This window comes from Salvia splendens, chromosome 2 (genome assembly GCF_004379255.2).
Source record: "Salvia splendens isolate huo1 chromosome 2, SspV2, whole genome shotgun sequence".
Classification (NCBI taxonomy): domain Eukaryota; kingdom Viridiplantae; phylum Streptophyta; class Magnoliopsida; order Lamiales; family Lamiaceae; genus Salvia; species Salvia splendens.
The window spans coordinates 42,253,599-42,271,336 of NC_056033.1; the positions used below are offsets into that span (position 1 = coordinate 42,253,599).

The 17,738-nt window shown below is 38.3% G+C and overlaps 1 long non-coding RNA gene across 3 annotated transcripts; it reads right to left on the reverse strand.

The window, feature by feature from the left end:
• Nucleotides 1-6,976: 6,976 nt before the first annotated feature.
• LOC121792957 lies at nt 6,977-11,760 on the reverse strand. Of its 3 annotated transcripts, none has more exons than XR_006048971.1 (5): nt 11,459-11,760; nt 9,396-10,653; nt 9,096-9,138; nt 8,116-8,213; nt 6,977-7,346 (listed from the first exon to the last, which is right to left on the reverse strand). It is a non-coding gene; the product is annotated as an uncharacterized LOC121792957 (long non-coding RNA). The 3 variants fall into 3 exon arrangements; XR_006048970.1 differs by having other exon boundaries at nt 6,998-7,057; nt 7,208-7,346; nt 9,096-10,653; XR_006048972.1 differs by having other exon boundaries at nt 6,977-8,221; nt 9,096-10,653.
• Nucleotides 11,761-17,738: the final 5,978 nt, after the last annotated feature.

Here is a 17,738-nt window from a genome sequence, read left to right on the forward strand (position 1 = left end):
TGTAAGAATAGTTTTTTTGGTGCAGTTGATATGATTTTTTTTTTGTAAAAATATAAAAAATAATAATAATAAAGAGAGCAGACATTTTTGTCCTACAACTCGCAGGAGAATAAAACTACGGATTCTGCTTTTTTCTTTTTATCTTTTTTCTCTCATGGTTATTAAAAAAAACTAAAAGGACATAATAATTATTTTTGTATCCGACGGCTAAATTCACATGACATGTTTGGATGTTTCGAACATCCAAATATAAGAATGCCACCACTAGATGTGACATATTTCGATTTTTCCTTCTTTTTGGGTTTCGAATGCGTATTTATTATATTATTATTATTATTATTGATTATCAGTTATAAAAAATTTTAATGATTTATTTTGTGAAAAAAGCAAAAGAACATTTCAATTATGCAAATAATTAATATATTACAAAAACTCGTGTCAGATATATTATTGAGCCCCAAATATTTATTGAACAATGCTTACAATCAACCAAATTTATACATTGAGTATTATTTATAATAATTTTATTAGTGTTCGATAGTACGTACTACATGAATTTAATTTGAATTATAAATTATAATCCTCCACAAATTCATTTAATTAAAATATATTCCTAGCTTGACTAAAAGCACGTCAGTAGCCGGTGTTAAGAGTGTCCACTATAAGGCGGACAACTCCAATAGCCCCGCCCCTTTTTTTATCCACAACCCCAGTTTTTTTGTCCGCGCCCAAAAAAAAGGTTCCCGCCACTATAGGCGGACACTTCCAATAGCCCCAAATTTTTTCATTTATTTTAATTCAATTATAATTAAAATTATCGGACTATACGTAAGTAGAAAAAAATGGCTATAAGTGAAGAAATTTAAATTAAACACTACATTTTCATCGTATTAAAGTACTGGAAAAATTATACAACGAAATATTAATCTATTGAACATCACGGTGGTATTCACACTGCGCCGCCGCCATCTCCGCAGCGCGCGCTGCATCCTCCGCGTCGGCGTCGTTCTACACCTCTTGAATCAGATAATTCCACGCCTCGTTCCACAAATCGTCCATTTTAAATACTAATGGAATCCACAAATTTTAGTGAGAGAAAGTATGAGTGAAGAATTGGAATGGTGTAAAAATAATGAGTGAAATGAGGTGTATTTATAGGTAAATTAAATTGAATTAAAAAACAAAAAATAAAAACTAAAAAATCGTCCGCCGCGCCGCGCCCCGCCGCAAGCCGCCCCCACTATAGGCCGGCATGCCCTCGCACATTTCTCGGCGGAAGGCCTTTCGCCCCTTTTTTTTGTCCGCTTCGGGGCGGACGTCCTGCCCACTATAGACCGCGCCGCCATCGCCCCCGCCGGGGCGGCCGGCGCGCCTATACTACAGTGGACACTCTAAGGTAGCAAAATGTTTTTTTTACATAATTTAAGTGAAAGATAAAGAAGTAGGGGAGACAAAATCTAAGGGGGTGGGGTGACCTGTTCCTTGCCTTCCATTTGCAGGACATTATTTTCATTTGAATACTCGTTTTATTTACAAAATTAGCCTTCCTTTCAACAACATAGGAAAATAGAAAGAAAAAAAAACAATGAATAAATTAATACTAACCGGTCATTATGTTACTACAAAATGAGACAGAGTATCAAGAGGTGGTTTCGAATAAAAAACTACTCCATAATACTGTGTCAAATAAGTATTTATATGAAAAGTGTAAATGAATAACGTTGGGTCATATAATTACATGAGCCCTACCCAAACCAACCATAAACAGTGTTGGGATTTACGCACACAAGGCTTTCACACACTCAATAAGATCACACACACACTCACTGTTGTATGAGATCACACAATGCAGGAAACACACACACTCACACTTTGAGTATTGAAGATGATAATCTTGGAGAGAAAACTGGAAAACTCTTTATTGATTAAACTCTATTCTAAACTACATACATGGTGAGCTATTTAAAGCTCTATAATCACGTAGCAACTGCTACTAACTAACTACAAGAAGAATCAAGAAAGCAAGAAGAATAACCGCTACATTTCAGCTAACTAACTGCTGCTCCAACGGCTAGTTCGGCTAGGTTGCTTCTACCTTCTCGGTTCAAGACCGAGCTCCTTCCTCGGCTCAATACCGAACTCATTCTCGGCTTACAACCGAACTCTTCCTTCTCGGCTTACAACCGAACTCTTCCTTCTCGGCTCATTCCAGCTCAACGCCGAGCTTCCATACCGAGCTTCCATACCGCTGAGCTTACCGACTTCTGCCTTCTTCTTCTTCTTCTCCTCGGCTAGTACCAGGCTAGTTCCAGCTCGGTAAGCCGAGCTTACCGAACTCCTTTCTAGCCGAGCTTCTTCCAACTGAAATGAGCACTCCATTATTACAATTCTCCACCTGAGGGCTCATCTCAGTTCTTGCACAAACATTGATCCATTTCTTGCAATGATCAAACTTGTCTCTACCTAGAGACTTTGTTAGCATGTCAGCCGGATTGTGCAAGGTGTTAATCTTAATCACCTTCACTCTCCCCTTTTCAATCTCATCTCTAATGAAATGCAACTTTATGTCTATGTGCTTGCTCCTTTCATGAAAACCCGGATGTTTAGCCAAGCACATAGCTGAGCTGCTGTCACAATGAATCACCATTGTCTTTTGGTCAAAACCAAAATCAGAAATCACTCCCTGAATCCAAAAACTCTCCTGTACAGCTGCAGTGAGAGCTATATACTCTGATTCTGTTGTTGAGAGAGCAACAACACTTTGCAACCCTGACTTCCAGCTGATTACAGTTCCAAACATGGTGAAAAGATAACCTGTTTGGGACTTTCTGTTGTCCAGGTTTGCAGCATAGTCTGCATCACAATTGCCCTGCACAACCTCCTCAGATTCACCTTCCCAGCCATTGAACACAATCCCCCAGTCCTTAGTTGACTTCATGTACCTCAATATCCACTTAAGAGCATTCCAATGCTCCTTCCCCGGGTCTGCCATGTATCTGCTAGTCACTGAGATAGCATGAGCCAAATCTGGTCTTGTACAAATCATAGTGTACATAACACTTCCAACCACACTAGCATAAGGGATAGCCTCCATCTCATCAGCCTCTTGCTTAGTTTTAGGGGCTTGTTCCTTTGATAGCTTAAAACTCTGGGACAGAGGAGTTGATGCAGCTTTTGCATTTTCCATTTTGAACCTCTGCAAAACTTTCTCAATATAGTCAGTTTGCAGCATCCACAGCTTCTTGCAGCCTCTATCTCTCTGAATATGTATGCCTAGGATCTTTCTTGACTCTCCTAGATCCTTCATTTCAAAGCTTGACTTCAGATCTTGTTTAACTTTCTGAATTTCTGTCATAGAAGGCCCTGCAAGTAGCATATCATCCACATAGAGTAATAGGTAGGCAATGGGAGTCTTGCCTGCCTTCTTGATGTAGATGCAATCATCATATTCTGACTTGGAGAAGCCAATCTTTTTCATCTGTGCATCAAACTTCTTATTCCACTGTCTAGGACTTTGCTTAAGTCCATAAAGACTTTTCTGTAACAGGCACACCTTGCCTTCTTCTCCAATCTTCACATAGCCCTCTGGCTGTTCCATGAAGATAGTTTCCTCTAGATCTCCATTGAGGAAGGCTGTCTTCACATCAAGCTGTTGTAGCTCCCAGTCAAGCTGATTCACCACAGCCAATAGAATCCTAATCGAAGTGTGCTTCACAACAGGTGCAAACACTTCATTGAAATCGATTCCCTCCTGCTGTGTAAAGCCTCTAGCCACCAGCCTTGCCTTGAACCTGATTCTGTCTTTATCAGTGGTTTCTACCTTCTTTTTAAACAACCACTTGCAACTGATCAGCTTCCTCTCCTTTCCATCTGTATTCAGCTTGGATTTGTCCACCAAAATCCATGTTTTGTTCTTGAGTAAAGACTCTATTTCCTCATTCATGGCTTCAATCCATCTTTCTCTATCTTTACTCTGCATAGCTTCTTTATATGTGAGTGGATCTGCACCATCAATACCTTCAGCTGCACACAGAGCATAATACACAACATCAGAGAACTTTGTTGGTGGCCTTGTTTCTCTTCTAACTCTGTCCCTTGCAAGCTGATAGTTTCTGATGGAGTCTGATATAGACTCACCAGCCTGGTTGCCCTGAGTTGGAGCCTCTTCTTTATCTGAATCAGACTCACTCCCTGAGTCAATGACTCCACCTGCTCCTAGGCCAACCCCCACAGGCTCCACCTTGAAGAAATCACCATCATCTTCATTGGAGTCCGGCTTATCTTTCAGGAATGGCATCTGATCCTCCAAGAACACCACATCCCTACTCACCAAGACCTTCTGCTTACCGGGCTCAATACACCAGAGCCTATACCCCTTAACACCCCTCTGATACCCCAGCAAGATACATTTCAGAGCCCTAGCTTCAAGCTTACTTTGCCTAGCATGAGCATAGGCTGCACACCCAAACACCTTGTATTTTGAGTAGTCACTGTGAGCTCCATACCACATGTAATCAGGAGTTTCAGATTTCAGGGCAGTAGATGGGCATTTATTGATGAGATAGGCTGCTGTATACACAGCCTCACCCCAGAATCTGCTGCTCAAACCAGACCCAAGAAGTAGGCACCTCACCCTCTCTAGGATTGTCCTATTCATCCTCTCCACAACACCATTTTGCTGAGGATTACCAGGAACAGTCCGGTGCCTCTTCATGCCCTTCTCTTTACAGAACAGATCAAACTCAGCAGACAAGAACTCTAGGCCATTGTCTGTCCTTAAGCATTTAACACTTCTACCCTTCTCTAGCTCAACCTCCTTACACCATATCTTGAACTTTGTGAGTGTTTCAGATTTTTCTTTAAGAATATATACCCACAACTTTCTTGTATAGTCATCAATGATAGCTAGATAATACTTTCCTCCACCAATTGAACACACTGGTGAAGGCCCCCACAGATCACTATGAATGTAGTCTAATGGGGCTGTAGAAGAGTGAATACCTGTAGGATATGGTGCCTTCTTAGCCTTTCCAAGTATACATTGCTCACAGGGGTCCATCTTGTTGAAATCTCCAGAGATCAGACCCTTCTTGATGAGTTCTTTCAAGCATCCTTCGGCTGGGTGGCCCAATCTCTTGTGCCATAGCATTATGGAATCATCTGACACTGCATTGCTTTCTCCATCAACAGCCTTAGCCTTCAGATAATAGAGAATATGCTCTCTGTCAGCCTCCATCATCACTGCATCTCCAGATTTCACAAACAATTTTCCTTGACTCATCAATATGGTGAACCCTTTCTGTTCCAGCATTCCCAATGAGATGAGGTTCCTCTTTACTTCTGGAATATACCTCACCCCAGTTAGGATCTTTATAGAGCCATCTTGTAGGCTTAGCTTTACCTTCCCTATTCCTTTGATCTGACAAATGTGGTTATTACCAAGAACAACCGTACCCGATGCTTCTTGAAGATCATGAAACCAGCTTCTATTGGGGCACATATGGAAGCTGCACCCCGAGTCCATTATCCACCTATGACTGACCCCACTGTCACTGATATTCATGAGTTGAGCAGGGGGATCAGCACTCTCCACACAATCAGATTGATTGTGTCCCTCTGAGGCCATCTTTCTCTTCCATGCATGACAATCTTTCTTCAAATGTCCAGGTTTCTTGCACCAATAGCAAGCTCTGGTTTCCTTCTGAGCATCTGAACTTGAGGGTTTAGGGCCCTCAAACTTCTTCTTGAAGTTCTGCTTCTTGAACTTCTTCACATTCAAGGCCTCTGCAGCTTGAACATTGGAGCTTGCAGAGCCTCTGTTGGCTGTCTTCTGGAGTTCTTTGGCCATCAAGGCTGAATAGACTTCTGCATAGGTGATAGGTTTATCTCTGCCATAGATAATTGCATCACTTAGCTGGTCATACGAGCTAGGCAAGGCATTCAATGTGAGAATGGCCTTATCCTCATCTGAGATCTTGACATCAACAGATCCCAGGTCATCAATGATCTTGTTGAACTCCTCTAGCTGCTCAATGATGGACCTATCTCCAGAAAAACTATAGGCATACAGCCTCTTCTTGAGATACAGCCGGTTAGCCAAGGATTTGGCCAAGTACACTTCATCTAACTTGTCCAAGATCTCCACCGCAGTCTTGGCTTCTTGAACTTCCCTCAAGACCTTATCTCCAAGGCACAGAATCACTGCAGAATGTGCCTTGAGCTGCATCTCCTCCATCTTTGCCTGAGCTTTTTCATCAAGCACTGGAGCCTTTCCTCTCTCATCTGGTTTTGCAAGAACTGCCGCCAAGCCTTGTTGAATTAAAACCGCCTTCATCTTCATCTTCCACAGGCCATAATCATTCTTGCCTGTGAACTTCTCTGCATCAAGCCTTGCTGCCATCTCTGAAACCGTTTGATCCTCTGCAAATCAGCTTCAGTATCCCTTTCCCACAGACGGCGCCACTTGTTGGGATTTACGCACACAAGGCTTTCACACACTCAATAAGATCACACACACACTCACTGTTGTATGAGATCACACAATGCAGGAAACACACACACTCACACTTTGAGTATTGAAGATGATAATCTTGGAGAGAAAACTGGAAAACTCTTTATTGATTAAACTCTATTCTAAACTACATACATGGTGAGCTATTTAAAGCTCTATAATCACGTAGCAACTGCTACTAACTAACTACAAGAAGAATCAAGAAAGCAAGAAGAATAACCGCTACATTTCAGCTAACTAACTGCTGCTCCAACGGCTAGTTCGGCTAGGTTGCTTCTACCTTCTCGGTTCAAGACCGAGCTCCTTCCTCGGCTCAATACCGAACTCATTCTCGGCTTACAACCGAACTCTTCCTTCTCGGCTTACAACCGAACTCTTCCTTCTCGGCTCATTCCAGCTCAACGCCGAGCTTCCATACCGAGCTTCCATACCGCTGAGCTTACCGAATTCTGCCTTCTTCTTCTTCTTCTCCTCGGCTAGTACCAGGCTAGTTCCAGCTCGGTAAGCCGAGCTTACCGAACTCCTTTCTAGCCGAGCTTCTTCCAACTGAAATGGGCACTCCATTATTACAAACAGATTTAGCAAAATCAACATCTTGGTATCTATAGAAAGATATAGTGAGATTTGAAATGTATAAATAAACAAATAGTGTATATAAAGAGAATAATTAAATGAATAGTGAGTGGATGTACATACCTCCCCATGTGTGGTATCATGCCTAATTAAGCAACACATTAATGTGTTTATGGTCCCTCCACTTATCCTATTTTGGATTATTTTATGTTATCATGTCCGTCTCTTCAATTCCATGGCTCATCTGGATCTTTTGCTACAACTGCTCATAAATTTTATGAAAATAAAGAAATGTTTTTTTTACTATTCAAACCACATATATCACATAAAATTAACTCTATATAACATTACCTTCGTCCCAAATGAAAATCCCTTGAGAAATTAATATATCCATCTATAATTTCATCCCAAAACTTTGCCCAACTTTAAAGACTGCTTAGTCCCTGTTAATTTAGTACTAGTACTAATTTAATTTTCAGTATTTATAATCTTCAACATATTTAGTTTTTACATTATTTTTAATGTGGAATCTATCTGAAGTACCGTGACTTGCTAAAAAAGTTAAAAGTATAAGACAAAACAAAACTTACATCACGAATTCCTAAATCGACTAGAAAATGACGTACACAAAACAATTCCCTAGATAATGCAGAAAATGACATGGAGTAATAAATTACAAATACTATTATCCAGGAGAAGTATTTGATTTTGACTGATAAAAATCCAATACTATTACTCCCCTCAGTTTAGAGTTTAGACATTTTATCCCAACATTTTGCAAATCCCATCACATCAGTATATTCTTATTAATCACGCATCATCAGCTTAAGAAATTAATTACGAATACCAAACTCAAAACAGAAAATGGTAGTAGTACGAATTATAAGATGCCCGGACGTTGACTGAGATATACAAAGGCAATAATTATGAAATGACAAATCAAAACAAAAACTCAATTATTTTCATTAATGGACTATCAAAAATCAAGATCTCATGGTGATGAAATTGAGTTACGTGTTAAATGGGTGAACCTGAAACTGCTCTCTCACATCAGAAAGATTCAATGGTCCATAGCTTTATGCCCACATTAATTTGATGATGACACCACGTATATGCCACAGCTCAATCACTTTAGACCTCGTCATTGTAATTTTAAAATGATCAAATTTAGACCAAAATGGCAAAAGATGAAGAATGAATCACACATTTATGGAAAAAGGGCTACTTCAAAAATTGTAAAATGATGTCACACAAGGAGTTAGGAGCTAATAATAGGGTATTTTGTTGGGAAAAACTAGACTTTGCTTGTTAAAACAAGCTTGTCAGTTTTGAGCACGAGTGATGAATTTAGACAGTGATGAGTGATGATGCTTCAGTTGTACTCTCAGTGCAGCTACAACTCAGCATAGCAGAGATCAGTAAATACTTACTACTCCACTAACATTCAACAACTCTCTAATAATGCATGATAATTTACCGAATATGGGAGTTGGGGTGAAGCAGGCTACAATATTTATTTGGGTTGCATTTACTTCTTTTAGTAAATCTCAGTGAAGGAAACAAATTCTAAAAACTTTTAATGTCTCCTTGTTGTAGCAGATTATACTATGCTACATCATTGTGAAGCAAGAATAGGCATATGATGACTTTATCCAATAGGGAATGTATGAGTTTAGCGGTCATTAAATTTCTTATGCAAGTCCAACTACTCAAGGCATTACTTTTAGTTGATGGTATACTATTAAGGTTATGTCTTCATTTTCCTAATCATTGACTTAACTATACGAAACTCATCATGCCATGGTCATGAAACTGCAGATTAAAGAATCTATATGGATCTTGAAAAGGTGATTGTTTATCACATTGTTTGTGGGGTTTTGGTGGGAGGATAGGACAAAGAAGCTGAAGTAAAAATGGTGGAAAATAGGGGGCAGATATCTAAAGGGAAGATCTATAACCGCATAAGAAAACAAGAAGCAATGAGCTCTGTGAAATGCATAGAAACTCTTACCTTGTGCAGTCTGCAGTTGAGCATGAGCTTATGACAGCAAAACCTGCAAAAAAACAAACAAGTTTCAACAGCAGTCTGTTCAACAAGTTGCACGAGAGTCTGCTAAGTTCTGGGAAAAGTAGTAACAACAAAATGACACTAATAATTGGTGAACTTGAAGCAAATTATCAACAGAAAAGCACTGCACAAAACAAGCCAGAAATAAATTCTGAAAGCCCATTTATTTTTTTCAAGCTAAGAAGGGCTGGTGAAAATTAGGCTCCTGGTCATCTACACAATCGAAGAGATAATTATACTTACGGTGATCATAATAAGAGACGAACATAGATCATCGAGGTGGAAGCCCTCGTGTCATGCTTCATACTACAATGTGGAACACAAGCAGAATCTGAACCAAAATTACGCCCATCACATGTGGAATTATCCTTCGTCAAGTTAACACAGGACTAGAAAGCAAACTAGCAGAGCTGCATTGATGATACATGTCAAAGGATCTTCCATCCAGTTAGGCCAGTTCTCAACATAACTCAATGAAGTTCATATTTTATAACCAACACTTTTCAGGATTCAGTTTAAAATGTCTGATAGGAAGAGGAGAATCGTGAATTCGTGATGAAATCTGAATCAGGAGCTAGGTTTCCTAGAAGTATGGATGGCATCAAAACAGAGCATTGAACAACAAAGCAGATTGAAAACATTCAACGCGCAGATGAACAGAAAAATCATGAATACAATTTCGAGAACTTGTAGAAGATAAAAAGGTCTTCTTCAGGAAACTAAGAAAGGAGAGAAGAAGGACAGGAATCATGGCACAATTTCAATGTAACATAGAATATAAGAAAGAGCATAGTTGAGAAAGAAATTGGACAAATTATAACAGTAAAATACTTCTTAATTACTCCTATAACAGTAAAATACTTCAAGTGCTAGACAGATGCATCTAATCTTTGTATCTTCTTGCATATAATATCACATGTAAGCAAATTACAATCATCTGCAAGAAATAACTTTTTTAGGTAACTGCAATTTACCGATTCTACTGCCAAGCTATCTATCTCAAGACAGAGCATTATGAAGTTTCCTTCTCTTAACTCTCGTTGTCTTAGCAAATGATTCGGATGCCATTGACACAGTAGTTATTATCTTAAACGAATTCATTATGGGGATATCCTTTGTACATTAAAAAAGGAACATGTAAAGAGCATAAACAGTTGGATCTAATATTCTAAAAAGCAATAAAAAAAAGAGAAATTTTCATAATATGATATCAACAGAAGCAAAAGAACTGGAACTATAAGTGTAGTGTAGTTAAGAACTACTATCAACATGATGTATACTGTTTCTATCTTATATGCAGAAGCACAAACTGTTCCTCAAAAACCAACAGCCTGCATCTATATTTGTAGTAGTATTTGATATGTGATATACGATCAGCATTCGACTTCAGTTATGCCCTTCAAACAACTTCTTTTGCTAATGTTGTGGCTTTTTCCCAGCCAATTTGTCGAGATTAATCTGACACTCACGGCATTCGACAGAGCAGAAAGCACATAGGTTGCTGCATGAAATTATGAATTCAAATATAAGCTTGCCAGAGTATAAAGGATAAGAGAGAGAAGTAATGCCCACACTATACAAGTTAAATAGATATCCTTAGTTTATCAAGCAACATAATGAAACCATACAGCAATATATAGTGGCATAATTGGATATTAGACTCAAATTACTTTTGTCAAAGTAGAACAAAGTAAATGAAGTAGGTAAAGAACTAGAAAATGAACAAAAAACATAGGAGTAAAAAAAGTGTGTATGCTAAATTGCTAATGCTGGTTCTCTGAATTTAGTCAACGGATCATTAAAAGTAAGACTATAAGCAAGAATATAGGCACAAATCAAGGAAATCAAATGCTCATTCAAATTACAAAGCTTGCAATCATAAAAAGGGGAAAGGAAAATGCTCCTAAAAGTGAACTCGATAACGGAAAAGAACACGAGATTCCTCAAAGACGACGAATTAGTCAGCAAAGGTATATATAAAGACTCTAATCAAGCGCGAGATACGACAATATATTTACTAAAAAATTGGCTCAATATTTGACATCTGGAAAGGTAGAATGTAATACAGAACGAATTTACTAGTAAGTTATTGCTAAAAACAGTTAGCACCAGCAAATTTTACATACAAAAACACAGAGCATATCAAATGTCACAACTCTTCTGAAAAACAGCAAAACACTGTTCAAAATTGGTAAAAGGCCGTATAAAACCACTTGTAAAGTTATCAGAGAGCTAAATCAACGAAAATCAGAAACAATTCCCCAACCTAATAAAAAAAGTGAGCAAATCGAGAACAATTCCCCAACCTGTACATAAAAACATCAGAATTCTGAGCAATCCGCTTGTTGCAATAGTGGCACCGCTCCAGGAAACCTCCAATTTTGGTCCGATCAGCGGCACATTCGGGGGTATTCACCGGAGAAGCAACGTGGAGCAGCTTCGGGGGCGCCGCGTCGGCGGAGGCGTCTGATTTGGTGAGCTTCCCCGGAGCGGCGTCGAGGCAGGCCGAGGATCTCCCGGCGCGGCTGCGCTTGACCGGCATTTTGGCGGAGTGTGGTGTAGGGGTTGAGTAGTGTAGTAAGTATTCTGTTATGCGTGAATGGGTAGAGAGTAGTGTGAAGAAGCATGAAAATGTGTTTAAAAATGAGGGGCTATTTATAAAGGTTATGGACCGTACATGTCACGTTTCCAAAACCTAAGGAAATTCTCATACAATACGATACGACACGATACGATAGTATAAGTCAACGAAAAATCATATAAATGCAAGAGTCAATAAGCTCGCCACTAGATACCACTATAAAATTTATAATTAAAATATCATGTGGTGAGCTATTAACTCTTATGTTTCTCTTGTCAAAAAATCTCAAAAGAGAAACATATAATGCGGAAGTTTGTCAGTTCCATAAATAACTGATAGGTTGACATATGTTACGGTGGAGGTTGGTGCATATGACATTGTGCATCACAGCCTATGAGCCTCAATCCCCGTCATTGTAAATGTTAATATGTCATTGTGTCCAAATATGACGAGCTTCTATGTTGTGTAAAACACCAGTACCATTGCTTATATTCTCGTTCTAGGTGGTTCTCAGTGATTCAATGTTTCCAAGTATCAAATAATCTTAGTTTCTAGGGACGATGATCGATCTGAGAATTCACCCAAAAGGAGAATTAAGCAAACTACCATAAACTGACAGCTACACAATGCGAAAACTTGTACAGGTTGTTGATATATGCAATGCAATGATGGAGGTTGATGTTGCAAATGCCAACCCAACTTTGTATCTAGAAATTACAGACTTCCATACTATACGATCAATTAATTGTCTTCTTATCGCATACTCCCTCCGTCCCGGACTACTTGCACTTATTTCCTTTCTGAGCGTCCCAAGTTATTTGCACTCTTTCCATTTTTAGTAAAAATTATCACCTACAGCCGCAATTGTTGACTTTGCTATACACTCATTCCTTAATCTCCGTGCCGAAAAGGAAATGTGCGAGTAGTCCGGGACGGAGGGAGTACTACGTAAGAATTATCTATGTAGCTTGTAGTCTCTATTATCCAAATGGTTGCACTTTATAAATTATTGAAACATCTCATGTGCTAGTACCTCACTAAAATAAACCTACCAAACATTTGCTTTTCGGCACATGATTTTATATAGTGTTGTTTTGTAAGTTAATGAAGAGAGAGTAAAGTAAGAGAGAATAAAAATGAGAGAGAGTATTGTTTCTATTTTTAGAAACGTTTCATTTTTTATAGGACAGACCAAAAAGGAAAACGTTTCATTTCTAATGAGACATGGGGAGTATTATAATTTTGTTTAGACTTGGGATTTCATTTTTGAATTGAAGAATAAAATGGAAACTCGGAGCTTTGAGCTGCTATAATTGTGTGTACATTAAATTCTGAGGTAAATAGGATCAATTGAAGTTTCTTTTACGTGACAGGTGTACATCGAAACGAGTGATGTCAATTGGGTTAATTCGTCTGAGTTCAAGTCAACCATATCGAGTTGTCGGCTATTCATTACGGGTCATTCAAGTTTTATTTTTTTGTTTATAAATTATGAATTATAATCCTAAATTTTGTATTCCATGTTTATTCAAAATTTTTGCATGATTTTTTTAACTAATACGGAGTATATTTTTATTGATATTTTGATATTGTAATTACATGTACAAACGAATATAAAGTATATAATTACAACTCAAAATTAAAATATATTTTATTGAGTGACAAGAATACAATTTTTCCTAAATTTAAGTTCATTAATTAGAATTGTAATTTTGTCTGATAATAAATTTTCAAAACTAACCCATCTAATTGTTATACTATTCAGACTAACATGTGATTTTCAAATTGAATTCACATCCCTAATCAACATCATAAATAACTAAAGTGACTTCACCAAAATAAAAACAATTGAAGATTATAATATTAGCATTGAATTCATTTATTACAAAGTTAATTAGTAGCATCTAAGATACTAACATTGCGTGCAAATCTATTGGAAATTAAGTCTTCAATTTGACATCCCATATTTTTTGATAGTGACAAGTTCTAATGTTCAACTCACCAATTAAAGATTATTAAATGAGAAAACAACACGCATATGAATACTAGTGAATACTGACCTATAATTTGATTCTATGTAACTTTTATTATTACTCATGACTTAATCAACCTATTACATTTCTTGTGTTGGTTTGTAGTGAGGTAAATAGCTAGGGTGGCGGGAAAATAAACATCATAATTTACCAACTACTTTTATTACACTTTTCGTTTTAATTATGATTAGGTGCAATTTCCCATTCGTTTTAATACAATAGTTAGTATGCGTAGTTCATTTCTAACATCCACGGTCTCTCGTGAACTTTATTAGTAAGAACGATTAGTCGTAGACAACATTACTATTTTTGTGTATGAACGTATTTCCAGCACGAAATTTTATGTAGTGTTAATTAAGTGAAACCATTTCTAAAAATGTTTCATTTCAAGTGAAATGTCCCAAATAGAATAATAGTAGTATGTCAATTTAACACAGGTGGAGTATTAAAATTTCACATTAATTATAAATATTGATAAATCAACAATTAAAAAGAATACAAGATTTAAAAAATTCATTTTGTATACCAACATCTGAACTTTTCCACAATCGTGTCATATGTATGGCCGGAAAAGTACAAATTAACATATATGCGACCATTGTAATTAATTAAGTAATTAAGATACCCTATTCATAGCAATGACCGTTGAATAATTACATAAATGATAAATGCCTTGTAGTTGGAGGTTGAATGGTAAATATTCAAAGCAAAAAATTTGAGACTTAAAGAAAATTCTATGAATTTAATTTCAATTTATTTAAACTTTGAATAATCCAAAGTAGTAAAGAATTATTTATTACACGAATGTTATTTAAATATATGTTGTGTGATGCAGAATCGATACTTCTTCTAAAGAAGATAGATAGGCTCGACATTGTTTTGCGTTGTTGTTTTGTGCTAGTTGATTTTGTCATTTGTTAGATTTTAATGTGTCAATTTTATTGTTGTTTGTATTGTAATTTTCGTGCAAGTTATTAAGTAATAAACCATAAATCTCTTTTCTCTTTTAATGAGAGTTATGTAAAGCAACAAAGGCAGCCTCTTTTAATAGGAGGTAGGTAAGTCTATCGCATAAAAACATTTATCTTACCCTTCATTATTTGTCAAAGAGTAGTGTGTCCACCTCACCTAATATTTTGAGCTTTTTCACTTGATATTAATTAGAGCATTTCCAATGGCGGCGAGCGGACATGCTAGCCGATTCCCGGCGCTGGCAGGTCCGCTCGCCGAACCATTGGAACCGGCGAGCGTCATTTTGGCGAAAAAATCGGCGACCCGACGCCGATTTTCGGGCGCTGGCCGATCCGCACGCCGGTCGGCTGGCCGCCATTGCAGGCTCCCGATCGGCGAGCGATCGGTCAGCTCACTTTTTTTAAAAAAATTTTCGAAACACTATATATACGCGATTTGCACGTCATTTTCATTCGCACCACTTGTTTTAACGAGTTTTCTCTCCATATTAATTTCTGTACAAGAGCAACAACGTGAAATGTGTAACGCGGGTGGTAGTAGTGGTGGGGATGCTGAGGAGTACGAACGGCAAATGAACGAAGAGTTGGATGCCTATACGTCCCGCGAGATAAACCGGTTGATACAAAGGGCCTTGCAGCCGACATGTCACGCCCGCATTTTCTAAGGGTAGAAAACACGGTTGATCGCGACTAGGGGAGGATTAAAGAAGCGGGAAGGAAAGGGGAAAATAACACAACTCGATCATAGCTCAAAAAAAATGGGAATAGCTCGAATAAAATCAGAGTATCTCAACAATACACGAACTCAAAAGAAATAATATTTAGCGGAAGCACTTCGAGAGTAGAATAATGCTATGTATGAAGACATAACATATTCTAGACATTTAAAACAAACACAAATCTTCAACAGCTCTGCTCAACACCCACCGCGCTCGTCACAGCTCAACCTGCACATTTTTAAAATGAAATGCAGGGCTGAGTACTTGATGCACTCAGTGGACTCATGCCGAAAACATTTTCAATAAAAATATTTATCATGCCATTAACGAGTGACCTCGGGGTTTTAACTTTGAAATGGCCCGAGTCACTAAAACATTTCACCAACATCATCATCACCATCAACATCAACCTCAACATCATCAACATCACCATACCATATCTGAACATACATGACTAGGAATGTGGCCACATTCCAAGCCACTAGACCGGCCAACTCAAAGAGATAGCGCACGATCTACGGGGTGTACACTAGCCTGAGTAAGGATTCACTCCCTAGTCAGACCCGAATTCGATTAACCATACATGGCAAAAGCCACTTCAGATAGGTCCCATTGCAACACAAAAATATGGCATGACAAACATATTTCGCAAAAATAAATATACTTAGCACATAGTGTTTATTTAAAAAGAAAGCCCACCTCAAATGTTCAATTCTCAATCACTTTCTGTTCCCCCGCAAACAACGTGCACAAGCTCACCCTTTTCGAAAAACATAATATGCGCAAATCAGACTTTGCAAAATAAAATTAATTTAAAACAATGCATGCATCCTACGCGTGTGCTCACAATATCCTTGTTCAAGATTACAAATTTTTCCAATTAAAAGCTTAGGTGTTTCGATTATTTCCGACCGCTCACATCCCAACAAATTATATTAAAACAAGCCCAAACCAAATAAATTAAATGGTCCAAATGAAGAAATAAATTATACTCCCAAATTAAACCACCGTATGTACACTTCCTCTTTTAATCAAATATGATAAAAGAATTTTTTTAAAAAATATCCTTTCTTTTTCCTAAGCACAAAATACGTGTACCTCTTTTTCCTTCTTACTTTAAAAAAAAATGTAAACTCTTTTAGAGGAATAAAACAAAGATGAAAAATCATCTCATTCCAATCCCATTCCAAAACACACGCATACTCCCTCATATGCCCAAGAAATAAATTCTAATCATCCCAACTCCAACTCTTTCAAAAAGTCATGCTCAAGCTCTATAATTCCTCTCGGCCAACTTAAACATAGAATTAGCCCATTAATCACTTATCTATTTCCAGCCACACATTTTACCCACATAATAGCTTTTGTCATCCCAAATCAGAATAAATTCAAACTTCTCATTCTCGTTACCTCATGTCTCCCAGCTCTCGGTTTCTCCGTTCTACGCCGTCGTTCTTCCAGCCGTACCGTCATTCAGCTCCACCACCGCCACAAGTAGTAGTATGCCCGTCACCTCTCAGTTTCACATAGTCACAGCCGCTGTCGCTGTTGCTGCAGTGCGTGCGGCAGCTCGGCGTCGCACTTCACTCCCCCGGCCTGCAGCGTCGCCATGAATCGCAGCGGCTGTTCCGTAATCTTGCATACCGAGGGGTTACATTCACAACTTTCGAAGAATCCAGTGACACCGTTTTGGCGATAACAGCGCCCCAGCCTTCGTTGAAGGCGCGCTTCATGACGGTGTAGTTGGTTCCGGGCGGACCCGACTGATGACGAAGGGATTCGGCATTTTCTGCCCGTTTACCATCACACTGAGATCAGGCTTCGCAGCAGCCTCGCTCTGCGTGGATACTCTGAACCCGACCCGGTTCGGAGTGAGCATGGCCCTGCGAGTGACCGGAAAGTCAGCCGCCGGAGTGCTGACGTGAGCAGAAAATCTGAGAGATTCCATTTTTATTTAGGTTGGAACAGTGAAGATAGAGAGATGGCGATCAAGATGAATATCCTGGAATCGGAGTTGAGATTATAGAAAGCTAATTGTTTTGGACTGTATTGAATAGAATAATCTTAAGAGATGGATTTGTGAGAATTTTGATGTAAAGATTACGTGTTGATAATGATTTTGTGATAGGAATATTATATAGGGGAGTTGGCTGATGGATAGTTTAGATTTGGGAGAGATTTATTGAGGGGAACCGTTTTGAACATGGGAAAGGAGTGGGGTGCGGTTTTTGTTCCCCTTTTTTTGAACGTGATATGCATCAATTTAATTTGTTTTTTTTTTC